Below are 16,447 nucleotides of genomic sequence, written 5' to 3' on the forward strand. Positions count from 1 at the left end.
GGCTTGATAGAGTTAGCTGGAAGCCCAGCTAGTAGAGAGTTGCAGTAATCCAGTTTGGAGAGAACAAGAGCTTGAACAAGGAGTTTAATTTCTTCTGACGTAATAATTGGAGAAAAAAATCGATTGCTAAATCTGCTCTATCGATTCAATCTCTCACATTTAAAAGTACTTGTATAGCATATCTTGTGTGTATAGTTATACCCCATTCACACGGGGCATCAGTGTCAATGCTTTTTATTCACTTTGAATGGGTGACGTCAAGCATTGCTGAAATTGTGGATCTGAATTGTGGATCCGTCGGCGCCGCTTTAGTGGCATTGCTCGCTGAAGAAGTTGGAAATTTCTCAACTTTTTTAAAGCACCAACAGAACCATCAGCCAATCATATTGCTTTATGCAAATCCCTCAGCTCAGACAGTACCCAATTGCGGACTAATTTCATTAACTGACTCGGCTGAGACGATTGTGTCGATTTTTTTTTAATAGCTCGCACAGTTCTGTTTGTATTTATGATTCATTTATGTAGCACTGTTGCCCTGCGAGACACAACATTTCCTCTATAAGACCACACATGAAGTGGAACAACAATAAACTTGACTTGTCTAAATAATTTACCAAACATTCTTCAAATTAAACAATTTTCTATTATTTACATTACATAAAATATAAACGTAAATTTTTTATAGAAGGGTGGCACAAAGGGTAGTGCTGTTGCCTCACAGCAAGAAGGGCGCTGGTTCGAGCCTCAGCTTGGTCAGTTGGCATTTCTGTGTGGAGTTCTCCCTGGGTTCGTGTGGATTTCCTCCGGGTACTTTAGTTTCCCTCACAGTCCAAAACCATGCTCGATAGGTAAATTGGGTAAGCTATATTGTCCATAGTGTGTGTGTGTGTGTGTGTGTGTGTGTGTGTGTGTGTGTGTGTGTGACTAAGTGTTTATGAGTGTTTCTCAGTGATAGGTTGCGGCTGGAAGAGGATCCGCTACGCGAAGCATATACTGAATAAGTTGGCGGTTCATTCCGCTGTGGTGACCCCTGATTAATAAAAGGACTAAGCCGAAAAAAAAAAATAAATGAATGAATTTTGATTTAAAATCTATTTATATGTATTTCTTATTTTTGCCTGTTAAATGTCACGGTACATATTTATAGAAACTATTTGACTTTTCTGAGGATTGTAAACTGAAACAAATAAATGAGGGTGTGGCTTTTCAGAAAACTAACCAATCAGAAACACTCTATACCTCACAAATATATGTGATATATTAATTATACATACCTGAAATTCAGGCTTCATATTTCTTATTGGTGAATATATGAGAAATCAACCTGTTTGTGCATAAGTGTGTGTGTATGTGTGCGTGCGTGCGCATGTGTGTACCTACAGTGCCCCTTTATTGTAAATTATATGGAGGTTTACTGTACATAATGGGGACCAAAAGTTTGATTAGGTTAAGTTTAGGGTAATGGATTGAATTTGGGGTATTTGAAAATTTTATCTGGTCAATTTAATAATAATAATAATAATATTAATAATAATAATAATAATAATAATAATTCATTTTCTTTTCGGCTTAGTCCTTTTATTAATCCAGGGTCGCCACAGTGAAATGAACCGCCAACTCATCCAGCAGTTTTTTTTTACGAAGCGGATGCCCTTCCAGCTACAACCCATCACTGGGAAACACCCACACACACATACATTACACTACGGACAATTTAGCCTACCCAATTCACCTTTATCACATGTCTTTGGATTGTGTGGGAAACCGGAGCACCTGGAGGAAACCCACGCAAACACAGGGAGAACATGACAACTCAACACAGAAACGCCAACTGACCCAGCTGAGGCTCGAACTAGGGACCTTCTTGCTGTGAGGCAAACGTGCTACCCACTGCGCCACCAATAATAATAATAGTAATAATAATATTAATAATAACAAAGAAAGTCCCCACAATTCACAGAAATGTAATATAGATATAATATAGAGAGAAAGTGAGAGAGAGAGACAGAGAGAGAGAGTGTGTATGTGTGTGTGTGTGTGTGTATGGACGAGGCCTGTCACAGAGCGCCTCATCTCTGGGGGAGCTCCGGATGCTTTTTGCACCGAAGTGACGGATCTCTGTCACACCCTGTCACACACAGTCACACTCACACCCTTTGCCTTGGTCCAAGCTCTGTCCCTGCATGCCCCATCTGCGTGTGTATGTGCCATCGTGATGTTCTAAGAGTATGTGTGTGCGTCTTTGTGTGTATTTGTGCGGTTGTGACGCTCTTTGTGTGTGTGTGTTTGTGCCAATGAGACACTCTTAATGTGTGTGTGTGTGTGTGTGTGTGTGTGTGTGCCAATGAGACACTCTTAATGTGTGTGTGTGTGTGTTTGTGCTATTGTGATGTTCTAGTGTGTGTGTGTGTGTGTGTGTGTGTGTGTGATATCAAACGTGCCCCATCTGCAGCCTATGACTTGTGTAATAATGTCGCTCAGAGCCAAGCAAGGTGAAGGACAGCAAGAGTGTGAACAGAGAGCCAGACAGACATTGTGAGGCTTCTCCAGACACAACTGCATATTCATATCTCCAGAACTAATCCTTCCACAGTGGGCCGTGTCCCGTGTGTGTGTGTGAACAGACGCCACCTGGCTTGATGTAACGGAGGTATCAGCCTCTCAATCACCTCCACAGCAGGCAAACTGTAACCAGTCTCTCTCTCGCCACCATAATCCTGCTTTAGACATGCACTGACACACACCAGTTTACCATGTTTGAGGCAAGACACTGCAAGTGAATATGGTAAAAAAAGACTCATATTTATCACCATACTTTCCCAGTTGAATGATTGCATTAAAGTCGGCATAAAATTAAAATGTATTCTTCTTATTTGTATAGTATAGTGAGAAATGATGCATCTCTGCACTGTATTATTTTGTTACAATTAATTTCCCCTAATACTCTTCAATCAAAAAACAACCTTTTCTCCCCTATATAACATCCCTTCTTCATATCACGCCACATGAAATGCTTTTAGAGTGGGGCTATTAGTCCTTTAGGGTGGAACAATCAGTGATTTGAGGTGGGGCAATCATTTATTTAGAGCCGGAAAATCAATCATGTAGGGCAGGGCCATCAGACCTTTAGGGCAGGTCTAGCATTCCTTAAGTGCGGGTAATCAGTCCTTTAGGATATGGCAGACAGTCTTTTAGGGTGGGGCAGACAGTCCTTCAGGGTGGGGCAATCAGTTTTTTTAGGGTGGGTCAATCAGTCCTTCAGGGTGTGGCAATCAATCATTTAGGGCGGGGCAATCAGTCCTTTAAGACGGGGCAATTAGTAATTTAGGGCAGGGCAATCAGTCCTTTAGGGTATGACAGTCAGTCCTTTAGGGTATGACAATCAGTCCTTCAGGGCGTGGCAGTCAGTCCTTCAGGGAGTGGCAGTCAGTCCTTCAGGGCGTGGCAGTCAGTCCTTCAGGGTGTGGCAGCAGTGGCGTAGCGGACGGGCCCGCAGGGCACGCACCACGGGGGGGCCCCGCGTGATTAGGGGGCCCCACGTCGTCGCGATTTTTAATAATTGAAAATCCAGGAACCGCAATAATCAAACTCTTGGGAACAACTGTGGTCTTAACCAAAGTTCACAGGTCTGTGTTCTCTGAATTCCGCTCAAGCGGTGGACTACTTCATTCTGATTGCTTGCTGCCGAACCGCATCGTAGCCAATGAAGACGCGCCGCTGTTTCTCGCCGCCGGTTCTCGTTAAAAAATGAATGACTTCTGGCTACTTTGACGCTCTCGCCACTTTCGGTTTGTGATCGCTCCTCAGTTTGTGAAGGATTCCCCGCGTTGTCACGCCACCCCGCCTCCTTTCCCCACTCCTCAATTTGTGACATAGATATATATACACTAGATATCGCATAGGGACCCTGAGCATGCGTCAATAGCGCCGCCACATTGGTACAGTGCTCCCAGGACAAATGTCATTCAACCGCACTAGTCAGGACAGTGTTATTACGTGAAGATGCTCGACTTAAGCACTGTCTACGAGTGTAGTAACGAGAAAACAAAGAAAACAAAGCACAAAGGCAGAACATTTCATAGGATTAAGTTTTTTACGTTTTTGTATGTTCTGAAATTTGTGCTAAACAGGTCACGTTATTGATAATAGCTATAGTCACTTACTACATTCACCATAAGGCAAAGTAACACCAACTCACACTAAACACTCGGTTTATGCTAGGTTTGTTGAATAAATCAGCAAACAATGCAAAAGAAATATGACAAAGAGATGCTGCACTGCCAGAAACTTGTATTATTGTCGGCTAGCGAACGAGTCGTTCATAACGAAGATTCATTCACAAACGAATCGCTCCCTCCGTCAGTATGAGAAGTGAAAGCAGGAGAGGAGCTGTATTTCAGCACATGATTAGATCAAATTTAACAGGGAGGGTGAATAGTACATTTCCATACACACAAACACAAGCTTTTTGTCAGGAATGCCCGTGCGATAAGTGATCCATCGATGTAGAAAAGTGGTCAAATAAACATTTTCATAATTAAAAAAAAATGCATACTAACATCCAGGAAAACTCCCGATCATAGATATATGTGTATATCTATGTGTATATGTGTATATACACCCCCCCCCCCTCTCTTTCTCTCTCATTCACACACATACACACACAAACACACAAAGACAGCAACAAACAAGCTACACACAGCATCACACGCTCTCATTCACACATATACATAGGCAATAAGTAATTTAGGGCTTGGCAATCAGTCCTTCAGGGCGGAGCAATCAGTCATTTAGGGCGGGACAATCCATCCTTTAGGGTGGGGCTATCAGAGCATGTCTTGTCTCGAATGAATAAGACATTTCTGTATGTAAAATTTAGCTCCTATTTCTCATCAGTATAAGGCCTTTGAAATCATGCTGCAGTTGAGGTTGTCAACGATGATTGCGGTGGACAGTCATCCTCTACAACTGAATACAAACTGGCAAACTTTCAATGACCCAGTTGGTACCTATAGGATGAAAAGGGGCTAGATTGCAGGTGATCGTGGCAGTAAGACTGTAGTGGATGTAATGTATATAGAAAAAATATATTATAAAATATAAAATATAAAATATAAAATATATAAATTCTGAGAAAACATTTATTTTTTTAAATATGTATTACAATTGACCTACAGACAGAGTTTAATAAAGTGTGAAAAAATGTTGGATGTTTTCTTTACATTACACAAAGAGAACAAAATCTCAAAATTAACAAATGCGAGAAAAAAAAAAGTTCATTTTAGCCTTCAGTGTGTCTCTTTAAATCCTCAACGCTGCATTGCTCTGATTGTCTCAGCTGTGCGTTTCCTTTTCACTGTTGAACTTTACGCTTTCAGCACTGTCAAACTACGCCATTTTACTTGTGCTAAAAGTATCCCAGGAGAAGTTAAGACCAGCGCATGAATTATACATTAGGTATAAACATTGCCATAATGCTCTTATTATAGCATTCAATCAGCCCCGGCCAAGATATTCTGCACCAAACGTCCTGACTTCCTCTATACACGTTGCTACAATTACTGAGCCGCAGATAAAGAGATAGGCCTCATGGAGACTGCTGAGAATTTTCACCTCTCCATCAACCCTCTCATTCGTTGCTCCCTGTTTCTCTCACTTTCTAAAGCAGATGTGTGTTTTTTTTTTCTTTCTGCCATCCTGTGGGCTTATAAATGAGACCGAGTGCTATCTTCATCTTAAGCTCTGAGAAATTGCATTGGTGAGAGCATGTGAATAATACGGCTGCTCCCATGCCAATGCCAAAGATCTTCTTACTCGGATCCACAAAAGACCTCACAAACACGGCTGGAGGGCGGAAAGGAGGGCAGATACACGAATACGCACACAAATAGCTTTACTCTTTCTCTCTCTCCCTCCTGAAGTCCAAAAGACTGAGATCATGTTAAAACTGCAGTATGTAAAAATGATAATAAATCAGTTATTGAGCAAGAAAAAAAGAGATCCATGTTCCAGCACTACTGCTCCACATTATTGATAAATTATTCCTTTAAATTTGAGAAGGACACAAACAGGGTAGTTTTATTAATATTATTATACGATTCTTAACACTTTAATTTAATTAATTAAATGTATTATTATTATTATTATTATTATTATTATTATTATTGTAAACAATAATGATGATGTTGATGATGATAATCCATAATAATAATAATAATAATAATAATGGTAAAATAAAATCATAATACCAATAATAATAATAATAATAATAATAATAATAATAATGATAATAATAATAATAATATATTATTATATTTTTACCATCATTATTATTATTATTATTATTATTATTATTATTATTATTATTACTATTATTAGTATTATTATTATTTGTATTATTATTATTATTATTTTTGTTATTTTTATAATTACTATATTATATTTTACATTATATTTTATTATTTGTGTTGTCATTAATTAAAATAGTGTTGATGATGTCGCTGATGATTATTACTATTATGTTATTAAATATTATTATTATTATTAATATTATTATTATTATTGTGGTTAATAATAATAATGAGGATGATGTTGATGATAATAATCAATAATAACAGAAAAAAATAATAATATATATTAAAATAATATAATAATTATTATTATTATATCTTTACCATTATTATTATCACTATTTACTATTATTATTATTTTCATTTTCTTGTCGGCTTCGTACCTTTATTAATCCGGACTTGCCACAGCGGAATGAACTGCCAACTTATCCAGCACATTTTTACACAGGGGATACCCTTCCAGTCGCAACCCATCTTTGGGAAACATCCACACACACATTCACGCACGCACGCACGCACGCACACACACACACACACACACACACACACACACACACACACACACACACACACACACACACACACACACACACACACACTACGGACAATTTAGCCTGTGTTTGGACTGTGGGGGAGACTGGAGAGCACCCGGAGGAAACCCACGCGAACGCAGGGAGAACATGCAAACTTCACACAAAAAAGCCAATTGAGCCAAAGATCGAACCAACGACCTTCTTGTTGTGAGGCGACAGTACTACCTACTGCGCCACTGTGTCGCCTTTTTATTATTATTTTTGTTATTTTTATTATATTATTATTACTATATATATATATATATATATATATATATATATATATATATATATATATATATATATATATATATTATTATTATTATTATTATTACTATTATGTTGATGATGATAATCAATAATAAATATAACGGAAAAGATAAAATATAATAATAATAATAATAATAATAATAATAATAATAATAATAATTATAATAATTATATTATATTATATTATTTGTTGTTATTAATAAAAATAAAAATATTTGCGGATGATTTCAATGATGATGATTATTGTTATGTTATCATTACAAAGTTGATCATGTTATTTTATTAACACATATAACAAAAGCTACAAAAAAGTAAATGTGAAAATAATGCCGCATAAGAAGCTTTGCTACTAACAATTCTGAATCTTTCTATATAAATACCAGCGCAATGCCTCTTCATTTCCTTTTGACACACTTGACAGCTTTCGTTCTGTCCATTCTCATCTTCTTTTATCATTGCATTTATTGGTTGCTACATACATGTGTTTGTGTGCTGTGTTTTTCTTTCATTCCCCATCATTCCCCCTGGCTGATAAAGGCTGAAATATGTTTTCGGCCAGATCCAGCTGATATTTGTCTGGAAGCGGCTTGGATCCTCTCTTGAGGGAAGGTCGTGTCTGACTGTATTGAAAAGTCAGAGTTTTCCTCAGGCGGCATTCGTAAATCTCTCTGCATAAACAGTTTGATGCTTGTGAATGAATTTGTAGTAGCTTGTTGTGTAAAGAATTCTCAATATGTTTCAACCCTGCAAATCTTTTACTGTATGTTTGACAGAAAAAAAAAAGAAAAAAAAAAAAAAAACAACGCAAATTAAAACCAGAGTTAATGAAGTCTTTTACAAGAGCAAAAAAACCTGTAGGTGCTCAAAAGAATCAATGAATCAGCGTTGGCTCTTTCTTTTTGAAGTAGCTGCTTAATTATGCTGAAGGACTTTGTGTGTCCTCAATCAATCTCAGCTGAGACTTTTAACAGAAGCACAAAAAAAGATTAGTAGGAGTATGTTAAAGTGTGTTGTATAATTCATGGTACTTTGCAGGTACTTTCAAACGTCAAAGCCTTCAGTGGGTGTCGAGCTGAAGTCTGCTGGCAGAAGTTGACTTTAGTTGTTCTCATGTTTGCAGAAGCCTCTGAGCTTGGCAACTGCTGCAGCTGATATTTTTTGGATTAGGAAAAGCAGTGACACTTTACAATATGGGTGCACTGATATGCATTATGTGATGATTAACTAATGCACAGATAATAATAAGTTAATGTAAACTTATAAAAAGCCAGGGGCAGCTACAGTAGAAACTTGCCGTGCCCCTGTAAAAGCTTTGAGTTACAATTGATTTTATATGTTGGTAATAATAAGGATACTGCTACTACTATTACAACTACTACTACTACTAAAAAATAAATAAAAAAATAAATAATAAATAAAATAATAATAATAATAATAATAATAATAATAACTGTATATTATGAATAATAATGATAACAATGATAATAATGATAGTAATAATAATAGTAATAATAATAATAATAATAATAAAAACAACAAATGTATAATTTAATAAAAATAATAACAATAAAAACTGTATTATAATAATAACTGTATATTATTATTAATATTATTATTATTATTATTATTATTATTCTTATTATTATTATTATGCCATTAGTATTAATATATAGTTATTAGTATTATTATTATTATTATTATTATTATTATTATTATTATTATTATTATTATTATTATTATTATATCTCATGGTTTCCCCTACATTCATTCATCCATGGTGTGGCGCCACGACAAAATTCATCCCACTACGGCTACATTTCAGCTTCTCATTCAATACACGTTATTTTTTTTAATAGCAGGTAATAATCGCACTAAAATGTATTATAAGATGAGTTGAATTATAACAGCGCGAACTTCTCTTTAACCGTGGTAGTGCTGTGCATCATTTGTTTACCCAGTTAAGGTTACGTGCTGAGACTGGCTGGCTGACTGACAGGTGCATGATGCGTGAGGCCAGCAAACACAACGTATTGCCGTTTCACTTGACTTCAGGACGCATTAATATCCCTTTGTAGGTGTAGGAGACATTCATAAATGTTGGAGACATACTCGTTACATGAACGCACTAAATTGCACTTTAGCAGCGTTTATTTGAGAGCGCACAAGAAGATCTGCACGCTCTTGAAGTGGCTTATATTTGAGGGGGCGTTTAATGCACGAGTAGAGGAAATAGGCACACAGGCAAAGATATCCGCATGCTGTAGGCTATTATATAAATGCGATCTCGACTTCTAATACTCTGCTCACGACATTTGTCACTGAAATAACTCCACAGGTAGTTGGTAGATCTAATGATGTTAAAGTAGACAACTGGATTTGAAGCAAATAACATTGACTATAGTGATGTAATTTACACCATTAGTTAAAACAATATTTTATTAGGGGATTAATGTATTATGGATCACTTAATGTATGAATGATATAGGATGTTCACTTGTTGCTTATGCAGTAATCATGAATGCATGGTTTAGTTCTTTGTGATTATTATACACCTTTTTAAAATATGTAAAATAAGTCTCTAATGCCCATAGAAAGTGTATGTGAAATTTCAGCTAAAAAACCCGCAAATAATGTTTTATAATTCTTAGATTTTTTACCCCCTTTTATGCTTTGATGCTAATTGTGTCATTTTGATGACTGTGGCTTTGAAGGGCACATAGTTTACCCCTTTTTTATGATTTAATATTAGTATTAAGGTTCTTTTGAGTGTGCCAGTTTAGGTTCAGTTTAAAACACAGTTCAAATTTTTATTATTATGTGTTAAAAAGTGTCATGTTGGGGCGTGTACACAGCTCGCTGTTTTAGGGGCGTGTTGTTTTACATGAAAATTATTTTCAGCTTCCCACCAAACGTAACAAGGGGGCAGAGCCAAGAGCTCCCACGCTCTGTGTTTGCAACAGACAGGCAGACTGAGAGAAGGAGCAGGAGTGAGAGGATTAGCATTCAGCAATACATGTACGACTCGGACACAGACCAAGCAGAGAGTACACAATTATTTGTGTCATAGTTTACTTTTACAGCCAACTGTGTGCTAGTTTCAAGTGCCGAGCTTGTACACCGAGACTCGTCACAACAGACACTCTCTATGGCGTGGCAGAAACATGAAGTGTCCCGAATTGTCACGCCACGCATTTTAGAACTCTGATGCTGTGTTCACACCAGACACGGAACGCGCGGATAAATCGTGCTATTCGCGCGTAAATAGCCGCGTGAACATTTGAGTTTTCTCGCTTCATACGCGCCTCAAACACCGCTTCATTCGCGCGTCAAATTTACATCAGAACAGACGCGCATTCGCTTGATGGGCAGGGCTTCTGTCTGCCCGAAGACTCTAGCTTCATAGCTAAATGGCTAACATGGATTTTATGAACAAAATAACAGTGTTTATGTGCTTTATGAAGACTGAAAAACAGCTTCGATACATTTAGGGTCGTGTCTGAGTCCACTACATTCTTTCAGAGGTGCATCCAGCTCTGTGAGCTCATAAACTCCTCCAGAAACTTAACCTGGATGATGGAGGCTTTCAGCGGTGCTTCTGCCTGAGCCAAGCCGAGTTTGATGAACTGTGTTCCGAGGGAAATCCTCCAGCCTTCACCGACAACAGGTTCTACGTCACAATCACGCCCCCACAAGAGCAAGCTTCTGATTGGTTAATGCGGCACGAATGTAGGCTGAAGTTCAGATTTTCGAAATCGAGAGATTCACGTGAAACGCTTGTTAAGCGCGTCAAACGTGCAAAGCGCTCAATTCGCCCCACGCCATTCGCGCAATTTGCGTCATTCGCGCCGCATCATTCACGTGTATCGCACCGCAGGATGTCTATTCGCGCGTTTGCATTGACTTAACATGTAAATCACTCGTGCTTAACGCGCGTGCCGCGTCTGGTGTGAACACAGCATTACTCACAGGTTTCCATCAGGGCATACACAACGCCGCCCTAAGTCCAGCCCAGCTGCCGACTTAAAGTGCTGCAGCGTACACCCCGACAGAAACCCACGCCCAGAATTCCAAAATGCATGGAGCTTTGTCAGCGTTGCGTCACGCAGAGTGCAGCTTCTGGTGTGCGACCTGCAGGCAAGTTTGTTATTTTATTTCCAATGGAGAGACGCACACATGAGGCAACGCGCTTGCACTTTTCCAGCAGCACCTAGTTAAGATCACAGGGAGCTTCTGTGAACGTGAGAAATGCAAACGGCTGAAGTTTAAAGGGCACATATGGTGAAAAATCTTCTCAAGCTATTTGGACAAACATATGTGTATATATAGTGTATAGACCATCATATTGGGGTGATATAAACACACCCAGTCCTTTTTTTTTTCAATTTAACAACATAAAAACGGTGGACCAATTAGAGCGGTTTTCAGACCGACCGCAACTTTACGTAGGAGTGCGATCCCCCCGCCCACCGAATTGATTGACAGCTGCACGCATTAGCATGTTCCGGTAGTCACGTGTATATGTCAACAAGACCAGACAGACATAAGCAAAGCAACCGGGAATAAAAGCTCTGTTCTGTTCGCTAGGATCAGCAATCATCATCAAATGTGATTAAGAGTAAGTTTCACATGTTTAAAGTGTTTTAAAACAGTGCAAATGTGTAATTAATTACAGCGATTTACTTCAGCGTTACTTCATCAGCACAGCCGCGTGTCAGAACAATTATAAAAGAAGACGCTTCAATCCTGGTTTGTGGAAGTTAAATCAGGTTTATTTTGTACATTAACATCACAGATATCCACACAGTACTGAAGGTTACCCTGTATCCTGTCACATTTGAGGGTAAAAACAGTGTTAAGCACTCTCTGTCTGTCTGCCTGCCTGTGTGTGTGTTAGCTGCGGTGTGCGTGTGCATCTGTGTGTGTGTGCGTGAACTTTGTAACGATATTGTGTTTCACTCATCAATGCAACTTCACAATACTGATTAGTAAAGATTAGTTCTTATTGTAGTATTTCTCACAAACACAACGTGAGACCTTCTTCCTTTAAGTCTGTCTGTTGTCTGACGCAGCCGAGGGAGGAGATTAAAGCACGCGGGAAGGCATGTAGGAACAGTAGGCGGGAAAGACTTGTCTTAAAGGCGCAGTACGACAAAACCACCCCCAGCTGGAAATCAGTATAAAACACATCTTGTAAAAGGTATAATGAAAAATCTGATGGGTGTTTTGAGCTGAAACTTTATATAAACATTCTAGAGACGCAAAAGACTTATATTAAATCTAAAAAAAGGGGTAACCTAGGTGCCCTCTAAGATAGAGGCAATGAAAAGTATGCATGTTTGCAAACCTACCTAAAGGTACAAGCATTCATTTCGATTACAGCGATATTGTGAAGAATTTTGATCTTGTGTTGAGCCCAATGAGCCTTGCATCTAAAAATAGAGCAAGGATGTTCCTTTAGTGATATGGCTTTGACTCGCGCTGGAAATGGCGGACGTGGAACAACAAATTGATGATTAGGTGACGCGCACCTGTCAATCAATATTGGTGGGCGGAGGGACCACACTCCTATGTCAAGTTGTGGTCCCTCTGAAAACCGCTCCAATTGGTCCACCGTTTTTATGTTATTAAATTGAAAAAAAAAAGCACTGGGTGTGTTTATATCACCCCAATATTACAGTCTATACACTATTTACACACATGTCTGTCCAAACTAGATTTTTTACCATAGGTGCCCTTTAAATTCAAATGAGATTGTACTCTTTTCAAACAAGGGCAGAGCTACAAATCCCAGCATAGTGGCAGATTCAAAAAACAAAACTATCGCCTTAATGAGGGAAAGATCATCACTAATGGGCAGGGCAATCCCCCTTATGAGACACATACAAAGGGAGAATGTCATCAGTGTTTCTTTCATGTCAGTCAGTTTATCATGTGTGATTATAAAACATAAATAAATACATTTTTACCATTAGAACCTGGTTATATTCACAGACTGCTGCCACATAACTGTGTTTAAACCGCTTCTGAAAGTGATTTCTGCATAGTAGGTCCGCTTTAAGCATTATTTAATGCATATTAGTAAACCGTTATTGTAAAGTGTTACCTGAAAATCGAATTAATCTGTAAAATCTTTGTTGAAGATTTTGCCGGTTCAAACACTGACATAAAAGCAGTCTCCTGTGCCAGTGCTTTGAAGAGCGAGCAGCACAGAAGAACACTTTATCAACTTGACTGCGTTTTCCTCTGTAATGTGATCCACGCAGTTATGTGAAAGCACACAGTCATATCTGTTCTCTGTCAACCTCTAATGTGAAATATGAGGGGAGACATTGCGTTGATCCCCTCTAATTGTCTGGAATGTTCTGGGCTGATTAGGAATTTATACTTTCAAATCCCGCCGCTTGCTAGCTCACATGTGTGTGTGGACGTCTGTCTGAGTGTGTGTGAGCGCGTACCAGTCTGTCTCAATGTAATTTAGCGAGCCGAGGTGTAACCCGTGACGCATGACATGTTCGCAAAGATGAAAATGGAAACTCAAAGGGCCAGAATCAAATTGGCAATGCTGACTTTATCAACGCAGACTGTCAAATGACAGCTTAAACATGAAAGACTGATAATAGGAAGAATGATGTGGTTCTAGGAAGCAGTTTGGGACTTATAATTCAGTTATAAGATATGAAATTAGATAGATTGCACACTCTGACAAGGAAACCTTGACATTTATCCGTCACTATGGTCAGTTTTACTTTGAGAATAAAGATTTTCTTGCAGGATTTGTTATCTTTTGATGTTACATGTGGCTGTTTGTTGATATACACTCACTGGCCACTTTATTAGGTACACCTGTCCAACTGCTCATTCATGCAAATTTCTAATCAGCCAATCACATGGCAGTAACTCAATGCATTTAGGCATGTAGACATGGTCAAGATGATCTGCTGCAGTTCAAACAGAGCATCAGATTGGAGAAGAAAGGTGATTTAAGTGACATTGAACGTGGCATGGTTGTTAACATTTACACTTAATTTTAAGTGGAACCAGTTTACTTTTACCTAAAACATATAAATGTGAAAATGTACCACCCCAGTTATATCTTTTGTACCTTTTTCTGAAAGTAATTATATATTAAATAACCAATACTGTATTTAAAAAACAAAAAACAAAAAAACATACAATACAAATGATAACTTTGTGAAAAAGTACTAGAGTAAATACAAGAGTCTTCTATTTTTTATATCTTCTAAAATATATTTTATTATGTAATGCCAAGCTGATATTTAAACAGTCACCTGCAGAAATCATTACAGAACGCAGATTTGGTAGTAAAGAAACATTTATCATTAATATTGAAAAGGGTTCTTCTTAATTTATTCATTCATTTTCATTTCACAGCGGAATGAACCACCAACTATTCCAGCATATGTTTTTCGATGCAGATGCCCTTTCAGCAACCTCAATAATAATAATAATAATAATAATAATAATTATTATTATTATTATTATTATTATTATTATTATTATTATTATTATTATTATTATTATTTACATATTATTATTATTATTATTATTATTTACCTATTATTATTATTACTTACCTATTATTGTTATTATTATTATTATTATTATTATTATTATTATTATTATTTACCCATTATTATTATTATTATTATTATTATTATTATTTACGTATTATTATTATTATTTTTGGGGGGGGGGCATCACCGTGGCTCAGTGGTTAGCACTGTCATTTCACAGCAAGAAGGTTCTGTGCTGGTTGGGTCAGCAGGCATATGTGTGGAGTTTGCATGTTCTCCCTGTGTTGGTGGGGTTTTCTCATGGTGCTCCAGTTTCCCCCACACTCCAAAGACGTGGTATAGGTGAGTTGGGTAGACTAAACTGGCCGTAGTGTATGTGTGTGAAAGAGTGTGTATGGATGTTTCCCAAAACTGGATTGCAGCTGGAAGGGCATCTGCTGTGTAAAACATATGCTGGATAAGTTGGCGACCCCTGACAAATAAAGAGAATAAACAAAATAAAAAATGAATTAATATATTTTTTTATGATTTTCCAACAAAAATAGCTACAATCAAAGCCAGAGCAGAACATTTGTGCATCTCACTGGTTATTTAACTATATTGGGCAATATCGCACACCACTAAATGGTAGTATGTTTAAATAAAATACAAAAAAAGGTGGGTTAACTGAGAGTGAAGATAATGCAATACTTTCTCAAGACAAAATTATAGAGAATCACAGCCATAAAAGACCTCAATCCAGTCCTTTTTACAGGCAACTTTACAAAGAATAGCACCCTTTAAAACCTCCCGTAGAGCAGCCAAAGGCGACAGAGAAGGAATAACAATAAGATAAATAAATGAAGGGGAAATCTTGGGAGGAATGACACTCACCTCCACAGGATGGCACATATTTAAACAATTTTACACAAAGCATCCATACATAAATGTTTATTCAAACAGATAGAACCCAGTCGCATATTATTATTGATAACGCTGACATCCAAACATAACCAAGGCTCTTAAAGCAATGTTTTTGTTGAGCGCAGATAAACATTGCTATAGTGACATTTCCTTGTAAGACCATGGCTTTGTGAAATTGTGACATGCGGTTTGTAACTGGCTAGATGGAAATATTTGGGCCGATGTAATATTCTGAGTGCTGAATGTATCTTCAACACTGATAGAACTGAACATATAATTCAATCCACCAGGCACACGGAGACAAAACCAACATAGTTACGCTGTGTTTTTGTATTTGTTTTGCGTCTCTGTGATGTTTTTGGTGTTATTCAAATGAAACAGAACTGCATTAGCATTGCCTGTGGCGCTGTTTTATTTTGATGTTACGTCCCGCTTATTGCTACAACAATTTAGTTATCTTAGAAGCAGATTCTGCCGAGTAATTGCAAGCGCTATATTGTCTGTATTGAGAATGAGTTCTGAATAAAACACAACAAGACAGAAAGCGTTTTTGATTTGGGCCCTTTTTTCTATAATCTTTTCCAAGGTTTCATTACTTAACATTCCTCCCAGTGTTTGAAATCTCTCTGTTTTCTCGCTGCATTTGTTTTTGATGATGTCAGTCTGTTTGAACAAAGATTTAAACCAATTTTGCAATGCGCTCCATTTCATGTTTTCTTCAATAGACTCAAAATGTAAAAGTAAGCTTGAACATATTCATCTAATAATAACAGCATTCAACATTTATGGAGCTACATAAGATTTCTTTTTGAAATAA

The 16,447-nt window shown here is 37.5% G+C and overlaps 1 protein-coding gene across 2 annotated transcripts in view; it reads right to left on the minus strand.

The window, feature by feature from the left end:
- LOC147834029 (uncharacterized) overlaps window positions 1-16,447 on the minus strand; it is a 1,152,336-nt gene that overhangs the window by 930,902 nt on the left and 204,987 nt on the right. The window lies entirely within an intron of this gene.

Source organism: Danio rerio, chromosome 14 (genome assembly GCF_052040795.2).
Source record: "Danio rerio strain M-AB ecotype USA chromosome 14, GRCz13ab, whole genome shotgun sequence".
Lineage (NCBI taxonomy): Eukaryota > Metazoa > Chordata > Actinopteri > Cypriniformes > Danionidae > Danio > Danio rerio.